General features: G+C 44.3%; 1 pseudogene; it reads right to left on the bottom strand.

The window, feature by feature from the left end:
• Positions 1 to 368: 368 nt before the first annotated feature.
• On the bottom strand, positions 369 to 6,764 carry LOC110295813 (killer cell lectin-like receptor subfamily B member 1C; annotated as a pseudogene).
• Positions 6,765 to 17,462: the final 10,698 nt, after the last annotated feature.

The following is a 17,462-nucleotide window of genomic DNA, read 5'->3' as shown; positions in this document are numbered from 1 at the left end:
GGTCCTGACTCAAACTTTGGGGCCATGCAAACAGCCTATGACCTATCTTTCTAAGAAATTAAATCCAGTCTTCCATGGCTGTTGGCAGAGGAGCTCAGGCACAGAGACCAGCAAATGTCACACAGACACAAGGATTAGAATCTAGTGCCCCTCAGCTACCAGGGCTTCTTTGTATAGAACTCTTCTCTTAGAATGGCACATCTGTGTCTGTGTACATTGATATTTACACAATAAAGAATCTGTAAGAGGCCCAGTGCTTTTAGAGTCCATGTGCTGTGCCACTAACTGCACTGGGAGGCAGACAGCAAAGACAGGTTAGGTGCAGAGATCTGGTGTGGATGGTAAAGTAATTGAGATGGGATTCGAAGTCAGGAGTCATTACACGGGGTTTCATGGTTTAGTTCCTTTTGGCAGATCCAACAGTTGTCTGAAGCACAGCTCTCAGAAATCACTTTGCCCTCCCACACTGAGAGGACGGCACAGCTGCCATTTTCAGTGTCACCAGTGATTTTTAATCTGAGGAGGAAGAAAATAACTGCCCTTAGTGTTTAGGATTTTCTATAATTCTGAGTTGGCCATCTTCTCCTCTAGACTTCTAAGGATTATGAAACACACAGTTCTTAAGCACAGAACCTTCTTTGTGTAGTGGGAAGTAGTTAATGCAGAGACTTACAAGTGGTCACAATTCTGAGAATAAGTGATAGTTGAATGCTCAGCCCTAAGTAGGCCAGTTACTCCATCACCCCTACCACCTGTCACAGGCAACAACATGGAGAAGAGGATGGAAAGACTGTAACAGCCAGAGGACAGGAGAAGTGCCATGAAAATGTCTTCCAGGCTTGACTCGGTCGGTTACTCATGAACTCACTGCCATTGTGATAACCTGCATAAGACCTGCACAAGATTGGGACTGGAAGGCCAACATTCCATCCCAGGTAGAAAGGGAGCTCTTGAGACCCCAGACTTCCTTGAGGTTATGGGCAGTTAATAGTTGCTGGGTGAGGAGATAACTGCCTGCCTCTGCCTCCCAAGTGCTGGGATTAAAGGCATGAGCCACTACTGCCTAGCAATTTCTTCTGATCTGAAATGTTCCATCCTGGAGGGAGGCTCATTAAGATTCAGAAAATTTGCTGGGTGGTGGCGGCTTTTAATTCCAGGACTTGGGAAGCAGAGGCAGGTGGATCTCTATGAGTTCAAGGCCAGCCTGATCTACAGATTGAATTCCAGAACAGCCAGGGTTACACAGAAAAACCCTGTTTTGAAAAACAAAACAACAATAAATAATAATACCAATAAATAATCATAAAGTTCTAAAGGGAAGCTCCTTAAAAGTCAGTAAGTAAACAACTCACAAGTCTTAACAACAAGCTCCTGAAACTGAGCAGGAATGGAAACAGACATATGCTGTTGTCATGGCACAGCCCAGGAATATAGTTGCAGAAGTCTGAGTGCTTGTGGGAACACTCCAAGAAAACAGGAAAAGAGTCTTGTGAGTCTGTTTCTTTAAAACATGAAATGTTCTTAGAATGTGTTTTTGTGTTCCTCCAAGTGCAACAGAAAAGGGTGGGTTTACTTCAGATTGCATATTACTACTTCATATAGATAACTGGTGTTTAAACTGTCCTCTGCTTCTCTGGAAAAAAAAAACACATTTGTGATGCTCAACTTATCTTTGCTATTGTATACAGCTTGAACTCATGAACTTTCTCAGTCCTCAGTATAAATTGCTGCTCTGAATAAAGTTGATTATTGCATGAGACTTTAGTCCATCTTATTTATTGATTCTGTTCTCCCAGGTCCTACTGTCTCTGGAGCTGTGATACATTGTTCCTCATTATACCAATAATTATGAGTTCTGCTAAAATATATAATTTAACTATGAAGCATCAGCTCTCCCATTGTATTCATGGTTGTCGCAAGAATCTCACAAAATAAGAAAATGAGACACCAAAGAGCAAATAGCTAATGGCTGCTTTGTGATCCACATTCAGTTATGGCTTATAAACCATGTGTGTCCTAACTGGGCACATATTGAAACCCCTGTGTCCAGCTGGTGATGCTACTCATGGGTGATTGCATCATGAGGACACCATTTCTGTCAATGGATTAACTCACTGAGTTTCCAGCTGAATGAAGTGAGCCTCATAGGAAGAGGCCAGGCCTTTGAGAGGCCTATCTTCCCCTGTGTCTCTCTCTGCTCCTGTCTGAGCAACTTGGCTTGTCTCTGCCTTTTTACTGAGTTTCTGCATTGCCACAGGAGCCACAGAAATGGAGCAGCAGACTACAGACTAAGACCTCTTAAATTAAAAAAAAAAATTTGATACCTGTGATGGTTTGTATATCCTTGGACCAGGGAGTGGCACCATCTGAAGGTGTGGCCTTGTTGGAATAGGTGTGACCTGGTTGGAATGGGTGTGTCACTGTGGGTGTGGCTATAAGATCTCACCCTAGTTGCCTGGAAGTCAGTCTTCCACTAGCCGCCTTTGGATGAAGACAGAACTCTCAGCTCCTCCTGTGCCATGCCTGCCTGGATACTGCCATGCTCCCACCTTGATGCCTTGATGATAATGGACTGAACCTCTGAACCTGTAAGCCAGCCCCAATTAAATGTTGTTTTTATAAGACTTGCCTTGGTCATGGTGTCTGTTCACAGCAGTAAAACCCTAACTAGGACAATACCCAATCATCTTTCCATTCTTGTTCACTCAGAGATTTTATCATGGTGACAGAGATCCATACTGATATTTATGAATTCTTTTCTTTCATACTCAGAACCTGACAATGGGATCTGAAGACTTCCTGTACTATATTTTCACCAAAATTTGAAATGTGCTGCTTAAGACATTCCATGTAATGTGTAGAAAAGTATAAAAATGATAGAAGAAAGAAGAAGCAATTATGTACATTTATAGGTTCTTAGTAGCCATTTTCAAAAGGAGTTACTCTAGTCCCTGGCTTTAAAACTCCATTGCATCCATGCACACATACATACACACATACATACACACATACATACATGCATACATACACATGACACACGAGGACACTAATTCTGCCAATGGATTAACTCACTGATGAGTTTCTAGCTGAATGAAGTGAGCCTCCCAGGAAGAGGCCAGGCTGGTATCTTTTATATGTAAAAGTTTTTGACCACCTTTGCAATCATATTTTTAGGCTATTCTGAACTTCTTTAATCTTTGATGTCAGTGTTACTCACTCTGAACCAATGATCAAGAAGCATGACTGCTCTCATCTTAATCTTAGATATAGCCCTAAGGCTCTGAAATGTTTTGGGGTAAAGTACCCCCCATACCTTCCTTCTCTTCTCTTCTCTTCTCTTCTCTTCTCTTCTCTTCTCTTCTCTTCTCTTCTCTTCTCTTCTCTTCTCTTCTCTTCTCTTCTCTCCTCTCCTCTCCTCTCCTCTCCTCTCCTCTCCTCTCCTCTCCTCTCCTCTCCTCTCCTCTCCTCTCCTCTCCTCTCCTCTCCTCTCCTCTCCTCTCCTCTCCTCTCCTCTCCTCTCCTCTCCTCTCCTCTCCTCTCCTCTCCCTCCCCTTCCTCCCCTTCCTCCCCTTCCTCCCCTTCCTCCCCTTCCTCTTCCTCCTTCTCCTTCTCTCCTTCTTCTTTTTCTCTCCCACCCTCCCTCCAGGTATCTCTGCCAGATTAGGCACATTCTTCCCCACTGAAGCCAGACAAGGCATCCCTGTTGGGGAATGGATACCACAATAAGGCTACAGCTTTAGAGGGGTTTCTGCTCCAGTTGTTGGGGGACCCACATGGAGATGGATCTTCACTTCTGCTGTAAGAGTGCCTGAGGCCTCATTTCAGCCCTTGTGTGTTCTTCCATTGGTGGCTCAGCTTCTGAAAGCTCCCACAAGACCCGCTTTATATATGTAAATGTCAGTCACGTTCTCATCTTCCCAACAAAATGATTCTCTGAGATTATCATGTTAGATAACAAGCTTCCATGGGGAGGTCTCATAGCCCTCAATTTGGCCAAAGGGCAACACTAGACTATAAATGGGAGTAGTTCTTCTGCTTGCTGATTGGTTCCTGAGTGAGCTCAGAAGCCCCTCCCACTATACTAATTAACATTTTTTTTGTATCAGAAAGGAGAAGGCTTTGGATGAAACAGAGCTGGAGGCCTGAGCCAGAGGAAGAAGGGGAGCAGCAGGAGGCAGAGCAGAGAGCCCTGCAACGGAAACCAGGGAAGCAGGGGAGGCAGGTGGAGTAGCTGGCTGCTCAGGGACTGTCCCCAGAAAGGCTAACAGGCTTATACTACACAGATTCTCCATGTCTTTACAATTAGCCCCAAGGGGAACCCCCAAAAGCCCCTGCAACAGAAATGAATATTCAAATTAGCTCTTCTAGTACTCACACATCAGAATTGAAAGTTGAGCCATTTATCCACTTCCAGTTCATGTCTGGCAATGTGTACCTTAGTCCAATCCAAAATGAATTGTATTTTTCCTTTATTGAGTCCTGTAGGAATCTCTGCAATCCAAACAGAGCAGAGGACTTAACCCTGAGTCTGTGTATTGGTGACTCACATTCTACCAGCCTCCTGAAACCTGTACCCATTTTGAGTCCCCAATGGTTAATTCTTCCTCTTTTGTGAAATCTGTGCCCCGTATTTATGGTCCAAAGGACACTCTTCTTACACATGCAGTTATTGGCTCACATGTCCAATTAGTCTCTCACACTATGAACTTCTATAATGTAAAGTCTCCACCTCCTTTGTGTGGAAAATCTGTTAACTCTAGAGATGTTGGTTTAGTTTAAAGAATGTGCTAATGTCTCTATTTTATTGAACAGCTTACCAGTTCTTCTTGGTCTTGAATGAGCAGAAAAGTGGCTCCTTTTCTACCACAGTCAATTAGACCTTCCTTCCAAGTGTTGGAAACTTGAGAAACGTGAAAGCACTTATCTCGGTGTGAAAGCCAGTCTTGGGGGCACTCTAGCTTAGCTGGACTGTCTGAAGCGAGAGGAAGACATGGTGTATTTCTACCCTGTTCTTGCTGCATCACAGCTGGTTACACACAGTAGTTGCTTTACTAACCCACACTTTTATTAACATGTGCAGGAACAAGATTACTGTTATGACACATCAAAGAAATATAAATAACAAGGAATACACTTTTTTCTACTTTAGACAAAGTTAACTGTTTGACACAGCATTTTCTTAAGTTAATGATTAAGTATGCTAGCATCCCTAGGCAGTATGGCCAAGTGGTTGAGATCTCAGGCTTCCGGGTCACATAGTTTCAAAGATGCTACCAGCCTTATTAACTACCAATCATGAGACCCTCAACAAGTTTCTATGCAGCAATTTCCTTTAACATAAGATATAGTGATATAGCATCTTCAGAGATGGCTGTTGTAAGCCTTGGCTGACTGTGAGTAACCCCTGGTAAATAGCAAACATCACCTATTATTCTTGCAAAATACAAGGCACAAAAAAATTACCTGTTGTTTTATCCAGGTTCTCTTGAATAAGCACACAGCATTTTTCTATTGATGGTTTTTGTATTAGGACTCACACTGATAAATGAGAAAACACAGAGAGGAATTAACGCTGAAATGAATGGCGGAACAGGTGTGCTCCATTTCTCACTCCAGGAAATCAAGTTATTTCAACAAACCTGAACTTCTGGACTGGGAATAAAATCTTAGCAAACTGGGCTGAGGAAGGAGCATGGAGACAGAATATATAAATAAAGAAGAAAACACAGAACATGTGGATTCCCACCTCTGTTTAGTGTGACATATTATCCAATGGCGTCACAGAGACTCTTAACTTACCCACCCTCACCACCTGAATCCTCATCTTCAGAATGAGTACTAGTGCACCCTCCACAGAAGACAGCTTAGTGCCACTGGAGTTTAATAGACACTTAATAAACCAAACACTGGAGCCTTTTGGTTTGCTTTGTTTTTGTTTTGGTCACAATTATGATTTATTATTTTAGGCTCTGTGTACATGTGTGTTGTGTGTGTATTGGGGTCTAGGGGCTTGGAGTCAGCTCAGAACACACACAGACACCAAATTCTCAGCACAAAGGACATTTATTATCCTGGAGGGATTGCGAGACTGTTTGCCTCTGGATCAGGCAAAGACAGCAACAGGTGTTTTTTTTTGCAAGAGTGGGTTTTTAAGGAGAAAAAGGGGAAGTCTGTGCCAGGTTCAGTTGAGAAGTCCTGATTGGCATGTTAGTCAGGGTAACCAAATAATGCACTTTGATAACTGGACCTTGATGCTGGACCTCCTCAGTGATCAGCCTCAGGAATGAATCAGGCAGAAGGAAGTGGCTAAGGGAATAGACCTTGGGGGCTTTAGAAAAGGAGAGGAACGGGGGCTGGAGGAAGAGGGGGAGGAAGACAAAATCTGCTGGTGCCATCTTTGTCATGCTCAGGTCTGTTAGAGAGCCCTTTGTGTGTAACAATCCCTAATGGGTCTCAGAGGAATTTGGAAGCATGAAGGCAATGTGAAATTTCTCACTGGGTATGGGATACTGTCCTGTTCCTACTCACGTCATTGACCCTCCTCCAGGCCCAAGGGGCCCAATCATGTGAAGAGGCACCGATATTTATGATGGAAGCAGAGGAAGGATTGTGAAGCACAAGCCCTGGCCTCACTTACCTAAGACATTCATCCCAATCAGGGTCAGGACAAGGAGGATGAGCCCAGCACAGCTGAGCTTCAGAGCCAACCTGTGTGAACGTGGGCACCGACAGGCATCTGCAAAGTTAAGAACCTTGTAACTCATTTAAGCCAGTACAGAACATCTGGAATAACAGTTAAAGGTGGTTTTGACTAACTGGGACAATTGGATTCAAGTAGAGGGTCAGCTGCAGATATGAGCCTTTCTCTACCATCTTAAAGCAGAATTCCACGAGATGAACTCGCCGTTAGGTTCAGCTGTTTGCTTTGATAAAGCAGGACTGAAAGAATAATACTTATGTATGTATTATGCACAAAGGAGCATCGGCTGAATCAATCTCGATACATGTGATTGAGTGCTGTCCAAAAGTAAATGGTATGTTCTATTTTGGAATGGTATGTTCTATTTTGGAAGGGAGTCAGAGCATCGCTAAGGAAGATTCTTTAATCAAGAGATGTTTGTGATGCTCAGTTTTATGGTAATAATGACATTCAGTGCTAATGACATATGATTCTATTCCTGAACACTGAGTCTGCTTCACTAATGTCTACCATGATCTCCATTTTCGGATCAAAGGCGTGGCATCCAAGAAGAAGCATCTTGGGCCTAGCAAACACAGGAGTGGATGTTCACAGTCAGCTATTGGATGTATCACAGGGCTCCCAATGGAGAAGCTAGAGAAAGTACCCAAGGAGCTAAAGGGATCTGCAACCCTATTGTTGGAACAACATGATGTACTAACCAGAACCCCGGAGCTCTTGTCTCTAGCTGCATATGTATCGAAAGATGGCCTAGTCGGCCATCAATGGAAAGAGAGGCCCATTGGACTTGCAAACTTTATATGCCCCAATATAGGGGAATGCCAGGGCCAAAAGAATGGGAATGGGTGGGTAGGGAAGTGGGGGGCGCTATGGGGGACTTTTGGGATAGCATTGGAAACGTAATTGAGGAAAATATGTAATAAAAATATTAAAAAAAAAAAGAAAAAAAAAAGAAGAAGCATCTTGTGATTTCAGATGGTATTTCAATATTTCAGTTGTGTTAGTCCCCCCTTCTAGGCTGAATTCAAAAGCCCTTAGTGGATAGAGGAACTGAAACTGGCCAGTACCAGACTCTGTGTATATTGTTTTACACACACACACACACACACACACACACACACACACACACACACCATACACAAGTACATATTATACAATGAGGTTTTCACAGCATTCTTTCCTACACTTTAAAGGCAGGGTTGTCCCTTAGCCAGGCTGACTGCTAACCCTCTGTGTGACTGAAGATGACCTTGAGCTCCTTATTCTCCTGCCTCTACCTCCCAAGTGATGGAATTATAAGTGTGCACCACCCAGAACAAGTAGAGAGTAAGAGACTATAAAGTACTCGGCCCTAAGTGGCACAACTGCATCTCATCCCATCCCGAACTAAAGCTCTGCCATCATCACCGAAGAGGGGACAGAATGACTGCAGAGCCAGAGATGGTGGACAACTGCAATGAAACGCTGTCTTTCAGACACAGTAGGGTAGTGCATATATGAACTCAGACCATTTGTGATAGCCTGCACACTTCAAAAGCTCAAGTCAGGTAAAGGCCTAAAGTAGTCGGGGGGGTTGGGCATGAAGTTCCAACGTCATCTGGGGAGTCATTGACAGCTGACAGCTGCTAGGAGTGGGAGGGTCAGTTTTACTCAAGGATACAGTCTCTAAGAGGCCACCTGTGCTGCAGGGCATGACCCGAAAACCATGCACACACTGGCAGAGCTGACTAGACTCAGTGGGAAAACAAAACCCCAACCTTTAGCTTTGTAAGTCCCTTCTCCATGTTTGCAGTCATAAACAGGGAAAACAAACACCTACCACACATAACTGGCTCCATGAAATCCCCCTCTGGTCAACAAAACCCTCCACTTTCCCAGACCCTATAAAAGTAAAGTTTATAATGCAGTTTTGGTGACTTTTTTCTTTGTACTTTTTTCCTGAATTTTTTCTTTCTTTTTTCTTTTTCTTTTTGGTTTTTCGAGACAGGGTTTCTCTGTATAGCCTTGGAGGTCCTGGAACTCACTTTGTAGACCAGGCTGGCCTCGAACTCAGAAATCCACGTGCCTCTGCCTCCCGAGTGCTGGGATTAAAGGCATGCACCACCACGCCCAGCTTCCTGATTTTTTTTTTTTAACTATTTTTTTTATAGTTTCTGACAAACAGCCTTAAAGAGTTGTGATTTCACATTCTTCACACAGTATAGACAGGTTAGATTTTAAGCACTACAGTTTTAGATAAGCAAGCTCAGTTATGTCACAGAATCTCATACCATACCATGACCACTGTAGACATGTTTTCTGCCTCTGTGTCTGTCTCTTTTCATCCATCCCTAAGTCATGGTACCCTTCATAAATGCCTCCTGTCAGTCTTCCACATTTCTGGCAGACAGGGTGCCACATCCCTCAACTCCTCCAGTGTTCAGTGCTAGAACTCAAGGTGAACGCAGCCCAGGGTCTGTGAAATGCAACATTCATCCTCAATTCAAACTTACGTGACTGTTTTTTCCAATTCACCGGCAATCAAGATACAACAATATACTATTCTATGTTGTAAAAATAAATAGTAATATGTGCAAGTCCACAGTTATACGTGACATGAGCTGAAGCTCTAAGATCCTCCTGAAATAGCCATGCTGTGAAGGAAGCTGTGAGATGTGGAAATCTCATGAATGTGGGAAGAATTCATGACTGACACAACAGGAAAAGCACTGAGGGCGGAGCCCCACTTGCTGCTCTGGCTCTGCCCTGTCCTGAAGGTCCACGGGGATGTAACCTCATTCACCTGAGCAAAAGGACTTAATCTGTCAGAGCTCAGGGAGTAGAGGACTTGGGTCTATGGGATGTGCTAACTCCTCCAAGGGTTTCCAGGCCTAGAGTCTTAGAGCAAGGACTACTAATGCCAAGTCACACATTCACACATTACAAGTGATAAAGAAAAGCAAGGACTTCCTTAAGTCACCTTCTGTGCTCAGAATGGAATTGTACCAGGAGCTCATCACTACATGACAGTGCAGGTGTCAGCTGGCTGCGAGTTCCAGGAGACAGAGGGTGCACACTCATAGCGTATGCCGCAAGACCACTGAAGAAAGAAGCAAGGGGAAGTACATCTGAGGGCCTCACAGCTCACTTAAGACTCAGTGGAGCCTCCTCAGCTGTCTCTGATGACAGCCATTTTACTCAACACCAGGCTGAGCACAGGGTTCTGCACCATGCTCCATCTATTTTTTTTTTCAGTCCTCGTGAATTTGAGGCAAGCACTCCATCACCTAACTATGTTCCTGATGCTTCATGCTTTGCCTAGACCGAAGATTTTAGCAATTACACAATATTTTTCATCTCCAGTCGTGATATTTTACAGTCAAATATAGAGAATCCATGAAAATAGATTAAACTTTTAGTACATAAAAGATTTCAGCATATATAAGGACCTCAAGCCTTAGTATATAAAGAACACACCCAAATGCTTATTAGTGATGCTTGTTTCGGCCTATAAACCCCTTCCCTTGCCAAGATATGGGGGCTTTAGGTTAGGAGTGTGTGAATAAACTCTGCAAATATTTAGGTGGCTTATAACCACCTAATAACCTGGAAACCAATGAAAACTGTGGAGATGCGTTAGAAAGGTCAGGAAGGAGAAGGCCGATGCTCTTAGCAGACGATTCAAATGGTGCTTTGAGGACACAGAGGTTTTACTGAGTTCTGAAGGTGTCTATGGCTTCTAGGAATCCACAGTGGCCCTGTGAAAAGTAACAGTTCTGAGGTGTGATGTTCTCTTTAACAGGCACTGGCTAAGGTGTGAAGTGACCAGAAGTGCCAAGAGTCTCATGTGTCTGTGGGCACAGCCAGCTGAGATCATTGTGCTTGATACGGAATCTAGAGAACAGCACCGAATACCTGCATAACTATTACACAGGGAAAATCCCATAAAACCCTCTGAGAGTTCATACTTGGGGAATTTATCTGGACATCTTACTTGGATTGTGGATGGGAGGGAATGTCACCACTTCCATTTCAGTCTAAGAAGACCAAGAAGGCAGCTTCAGCCACCCATCCTTGAGAAGCCAATAGTGTGTGTATGAGACAGGGGATCAGAAAAGGGAAACTTACTTCTTCAAAGTGACAACAACGGGAAGAAGAACACGGAGAGTAGTGACCCTGCCCTGATAAATCACACTGTTGGAGCCCACAGAACATAAAGGAAACAGCATGTTCCAAGTGCAGTTCCCAGGCAGGTTCTAGGGAGAGTGAGACATGGGAACGCTTAGAGGAATGTGTTTATTTCCACCCAGGATGATTGGTGAAGAGCTCCCTTGGGTGAAGAGCATTTGTAATGCCTGGAACAGCTGACTTGGTTGGCAAATGCTTAAGCCACCGTGAGAACTGGGCACAGTGGTGTAACCCTTTGATCCTAGCATTTGGGAGGCAGAGGCAGGTGTATCTACAGGGCAGCTTGGTCTACAGAGTGAGCTCCAGAGCAGCCAGGACTATGTAATGGGACCTTGTCTTAAGAAACAACAATAACAATAACATAAAAATAAACCAGCAAAATAACAAAGGGAGAAAATATTGTACACAGATCCAAAGAAACAGGGGAAGAAGGCCCCATTGAAATGATGCTTCATAGACCAAGATGTCACAGATGTGTGATCTGCTTGACAGAATTTAAAAAAAAAATTGTCCTAAACATGCTTAGTGAGCTAACAGAGCCCCAGAGAAAGCACTAATGGGAGACAGGAAATGATGAACGAACAAAATTATATAACAATATAAACAGAAGCAAACAGGAAGACATTTTGTATTTGTTATTTGGTCACCTCAGTGAATGCAGAGGTGAAGCAGCACTTGACGAGATTACACACCACTCCTGCTGAGGATTTATTAAATCAGTGGAAAAGCGCATCTGTGAGGACAGAAGTAGACTGCAGAGATGGCTCTATGCAAAGAGGCTCCTCCCACCACACCTGATGTTCTGAGTTCAATTGTCAGGACCCACATGATGGAGAGGGATGTTTCCACAGCTGTCCTCTGTGCTCTGACCTCCACAAACACACTAAGGGACTCAGGTGTGTCATGCTTGCTCAACAAAGACAACTAGTCAGTCAATCAATCACTCAATCAATGTGTTAAAACATTTTAAATCTAAAAGCCAGTGACTAACATCATACTCCATGATGTAGACTGAAAACATTTTCTCTAAAACTGGAGGGTCTGCCCTCCCCACTTCTGTTCATGATGACATGGGTAAATATCGAAGTGAACACGTGACTTATTTGCTGTGTTTGTACTGTGATTCCTATTTGCACTGCAGAGCAGATGTGGAGTACTTACTGTATTGGATTTTCTAGGATTTGCATAAAGAGTACCCCAGTCTGGGCAGCTGAAACAACAGGAATTTATATTCTCAGAGTTCTGGAAGCCAAAGTCTACAATCAGAGTGGAGGTAAGAGGACAATTATGGGCATGAATCCTCTCACCTTCCTACCTTGTTTGTAAGTGTTTTGTTTTTTATGCCTCAATAGCCAGACTGAGAGAATCAGGATCTTCTGAAGCCGGTCCTGTGTCTGGCTCCCTTCTCCTCAGATGTTTTCATTTGTGCTCTTGCATTTGTTCTGGGGTTCCCAACCCAGGTCAACATGCTTTGTGACAAGTGTTTTTATGCACAAGACCATCTCCTCAGTCCACAAATGATATCTTTTTTTTTTTTTTCCCCGAGACAGGGTTTCTCTGAATAGCCCTGGCTGTCCTGGAACTCACTTTGTAGACCAGGCTGGCCTCGAACTCAGAAATCCGATTGCCTCTGCCTCCTGAGTGCTGGGATTAAAAGCATGTGCCACCACGCCGGACTCACAAATGCTATCTTTTATCATTACAGATCATCACGATCTGTAAGTCAGGTATCTGAGATAGCTGAGATAGAAAGAGAAGATGCTGCAAGCCTAAGAAAGACAGAGGGGCTTGGATTACAGTTCTGGTGGCAGAGTGCCTGCCCAATGTATGACGCCGGAAGCTTGGGCCATAGAGCAAAAGAGAAAGAGGGAAGGGGGAGAAGAGAGGAGGGGCAGGGACGGGGTGGGAGAGGAGGGCAGAGGAGGGGGAGAAGACACAAGAACCACTTGTCATATATGTATATGAATCACAATGTGCACACTGAGTTCTCTTGCTTTGCCTCTGCTTTATTCCTGGATCTAGTTCACTGCAAGAGTCACCAGGCTAAGGCTGAATTTAAACAGGAATACAGTACAATCCTGCCACAGCCTTTGTTGCACTTCACACAGGAAGTGTGCTCTGAAGGAGGCTCCCTTGTTGATGTCTGGGTCCCCAGACTGATTCCAGATGCAGTCTTTAAGAGCTTATTCGAGAGTGAGGGCTCTGCCTCATTTTAATACACTGGTGAGCTCATCCCTTGATAACAGTAAGGAGGGATGAGGGAGCCTCTGGGGCCAGGCTTGGGTGAAGGAAGACTCCAGAAGTGTGCCTTTGCAGGCTCTGGTTTGTCCTTGGTCCCTCTTTGTTTCACTCTTCTGCTTCCGGTTGCCACATGTTCTCCATCATCACATCCTGCGTCTCCATGGGCTTAGGAACAGCTTTAACAGGGCTGAAAATTCTGAAGCTGGGCCAAAGATATTGCTTCTGCTTTAAGTTTTTCTCTCAGCTATTTGGAATAGAGATATAAAGTCCACTTAGCACACCCTGGAAAGAAGAAGACAAAGGAGAAGGAGGAAGAGGAGGAGGAGAATGAGGAGGAGGAGTGAGTTCCAGGGCACACTTTTAGCCATCTGCATATCTTTTCTTGCTGTAGTATCTAATGAAGTCTTTCACCCATTTTTTATTTGGTTATTAAATTTATTTTTTAAAAAACTATTAAATCACTCATGGACTCTCCTTTTATATTTAGATATATATGTAGCATGTCCAAAAAAAAAAATCTAAGCCATTAATAGGATGCCACCCAGTGCCCAGTTGCCTTCCACAGCAGACGGCCCAGTACTGGCCACACGTAGACACAAATAGATAGAAATCCTGAACCTAATCTTGGCAACGAAATAGAAAGTTGGAGATGAGATGTACCCTTAGCGAAGGGGTTCCTTGACTGATGGAGGGTCAGTGTAAGCTGATTCTACTTAATTTTATTTAGAAAATAAAATCAGTGTAAGCTGATTCTACTTAATTTTATTTAGAAAATTAAATTCATTTCAATCAATTAATTTTAAGTCCATCTTGAAACCAAGACCATTCCTGGGGTGGGGTGTTGGTGACATATTTTGAAAAATATGAAGTGTACCACTTTTGTGTCCGGTCTGCACTGTCCTTGTTCTGTGGGGGACAGGTGCTTGGTGTTCTTTACATCAGTTTTAGGTTTCAGAGCAGTGTGGGGATGCAGGAAATGTCCAGCCAAAGAGATGCACATTTCCCATGGGCCACCTGCCCCACATCCTACATAGGACATTTACCACCTGCCCCAAATCCTTCACAGGATATATACCTCCTGGTCCACAGTTACAAAGAGCATATACCTCCTGCCCCACATCCTACATAAAACATATATTTCCTGCCCTACATCCTACATAGGACATATACCACCTGCATTGTGGGGCTATGAAAGGCAGCCTGTTTTTGTTGAATGAGGCTTGCTCCGGAGACCCAGTAGAAAACTCTACAAAGGACGGAACAGTGAGCCACGTTCCCAGAGACAGGTGCCTGACACCACAGAGTCCCCAACTCCATAATTCTGTGACTATCAGTTACTCAAACTAAGTCCCAAGCTCCTGGCAATCTGGCTAGACTCTGCCCCCACAGTTACCTGACAATAGCCAGGCATGCTCCTCCCCACAGCTACCTGGCAACAACAAGGTAGCCCAGTCTACTATAAAAGGGGCTGCTTGGCCCCTCCTCACTCTTTAAGTTTTCACCTTTCATACTCTCATCTCTAACCCTCCTTCTCTCTCTCCCTTCCTCCCTCTCTCCATGTGGCCATGGCTGGCCTCTCTCTTTCTATCTTCTCTCTTTCTCCCTGCCTTTCTACAATAAAGCTCTAAAACCATAGACTGTCTCTGCTTGTCAAGGCCGGCTGTGCTTGAACTATGGCTCTTTCCCCTAAAGTGCTGTGTCTAACCTTCCCCCCACCCCCCAAGGTTTTCCTGCACTCTAACCATGGACTGGACCAAGGACTCTCACCCACATGGGAACCACCCAGAGCTCTCTCTCTCCCTGCCCTCTCCTCTCTTCGGCCCTGGGGATGACCGAGCCACCCCTGGGGGCCCCCATTTTGTCCTCAGTTCTTCCGAGGTGTCCAGCTGTGTCTGGGATGCCTGAGACTGAGAACCCGTTATCTCTGGCCTCTGTGAGGCACAGAGACCTTGGACTGCCCCTTGTCCACCCCCTGAGGGCTGAGTTCATAGCTTCCCACAGCCAGACACGCATCTGGGGCCACATGGAAAGCATGCAGCAGTCCTCTGGCGTCTGCCTGCCCAGAGCACTGGAACTCTGGCAGGATGCAGGTTTTCTCCTACTCCCTTTATTCCCCCATGCTGCCCTACACTACCCCACATCCTACATAGGGCATATACCACCTTTCTCACATCCTACATAGAGCCAGAACTTGCCATTCTTTCTTAAAGCTGAAGACTATGATCTATACACTCAACACTCACTGTCTATCTGTCCCTGGGGGAGCAAGATTATCTGCTGCCTACTTTTTGGCTGTTGTGAATCCTACTGCAGTGACTATGAACCCTGTCTCTCATCCTTCAGATATGCACTCCATGGCAGATTGCTGGATCCTTTAGTGCTCTCTATCATTGACTCATTCATTCAGTCAGTCTGTCATTGACTGATTGGATATTCAATAATCCATTTGTTTCTTTGCTTCTTTAGTCATGGGTCCTACTGTCTTCACAACAGCTCAGCCATTTTGCATTCCCACTGGCTGTATACCAGCTTCAAGTTCACCAACAACAGGCTTGGCAAGCATCTCTTCTTTCTCCCCTTTCCATCCAGTCAATCCCTCTAACCACTTTTGCATAGTATATCAAAAGTGCTCTCAAAAGCCAGGAGTGGTAGAGCATGCCTTAGGTGGGTCAGTGACTTTGAGACCAGCCACGCTTATAGAGTGAATTCCAGGACAGCCAGGGCTACACAGAGAAACTGTGTCTTGAAAAACAAACAAACAGCACTTCCCACACATTTCTAGGTAAGTACAGTGCAGCCATTAGTGCTCAACCCGAGGGAGAACAAGAGGAAATGACCCCCTGACTTCTCAACCTGTGATAAATCAACAAGGAGAGAAGCTGTGCCCTGCAGTGGAACCCTGCATATGGGAACAGAGGAGATAAGAGCCCACATGAACGCTCTGGAACAAAAAGATAAAATCATATCCAAGAGGAGTAGGCAGCAGGAATCATCAAACTCCTGGCTGAAATCAATAAATTAGAAGCAAACAAACACAAAGAAACAATATAACAGAGAGTTGGTTCTTTGAGAAAATCAGTAAGAATTCGCAAAACGTTTTCCAAATTAAAAGACAGAGAGTGTATTGGAAATCAGAAACAAAAAGGAGGAAATAACAACAGACATGGAGGATATCCAGAGAATCATAAGAACCTACTTCAAAAACCTGTACTCCACCAACTGGAAAATATAAAAGAAATGAATGATTTTCTCAGTAGATACCACATGTAAAACTTAAATCAAGATCAGATGAGCAAGTTAAACAGTTCTATAACCCCCATGAATAGAATTAGTCATTAGAGTCTCCCAAACCCACCCCACAAAAAATAGTCAGGGACAAATAAATGACTCCTGATGATATTCTCTAATATTCATAGATCAGTGCCTTACTAAGCCATCACCAGAGAAGCTTCCTCCCACAGCAGATGGGGACAACTGAGACCCACAACTTGACATTATGCAGAGGGGAGGGGCCTTGGAACAGGCAGTTCTAAATGTCTTCAGCAAATTCCTCCCTACAGCACTTAGAGAATCCCATGGGAGAGGAGATGGAAAGAGTCTAAGAGCTAGAAACATGGAGGTCAGCAGCAGAACACGGTCCTGTAAATCAACTGAGCAAAGTTCTATGAATTCACAGAGCCTGAAGCAACAAGCACAGGTCTGCGTGGCTCTACCCTAGATCCTCTGCACACAGATTATAGCTTTCAGATTAGTATTTTTATGGGACTCCTGAGTGTTGTGGTAAATCTCCAACCCCAATAAGCCTGTGCAAAGATCATACAACTCAGTTATTGTATTTATAAGCTGTGTGCCTAGATTAAATATATATACCAGTACACTACTCCATTCCCCAGCTGGGAGATCCCTTGCTACTTGTGGCTCCTCCAGGCCACGTGGTTCTTCTCCATCTTCCTTCCACTTCCTCTTCCTTCCCCTTCCTCTCTCTCCTCTGTCTCCTAGTTTCTCTCTCCTCCTTCCTCTTTCTCCCTCCCTAACATTTCCAGCCCCACCTTTCCCTTCCATTGCCCAGTCACAGACTCCAGCCTTTATTTGACCAGTTAAAATGGGGAGAAGGCTCACATGGATCACCTGAGTGATCCACTCCTCCTTGGGGCAGCCCCTCTTGAGGAAGCAGAATTAGCATCAAAATGCAAACAGCACCAGGGCAACCCACACCACCTGAGTGTGTGAGTGAGTGGATCTCTGACTCTTATGCCTGCTTTGGGGCTCTATTCCTTCTGTTGGTTTCCTTGTGCAAATCTGATGTGATGGTTTTTGTTTCGTCCTAATATATTTATTTTATTTTGTTTTTGTT

The sequence above is a fragment of the Mus caroli genome, unplaced genomic scaffold (genome assembly GCF_978045245.1).
Source record: "Mus caroli unplaced genomic scaffold, Mus_caroli_1 scaffold_7, whole genome shotgun sequence".
Classification (NCBI taxonomy): domain Eukaryota; kingdom Metazoa; phylum Chordata; class Mammalia; order Rodentia; family Muridae; genus Mus; species Mus caroli.
The sequence above is the reverse complement of the archived record's forward strand: the minus strand, read 5'-3'. Positions and strand labels throughout refer to the sequence as shown.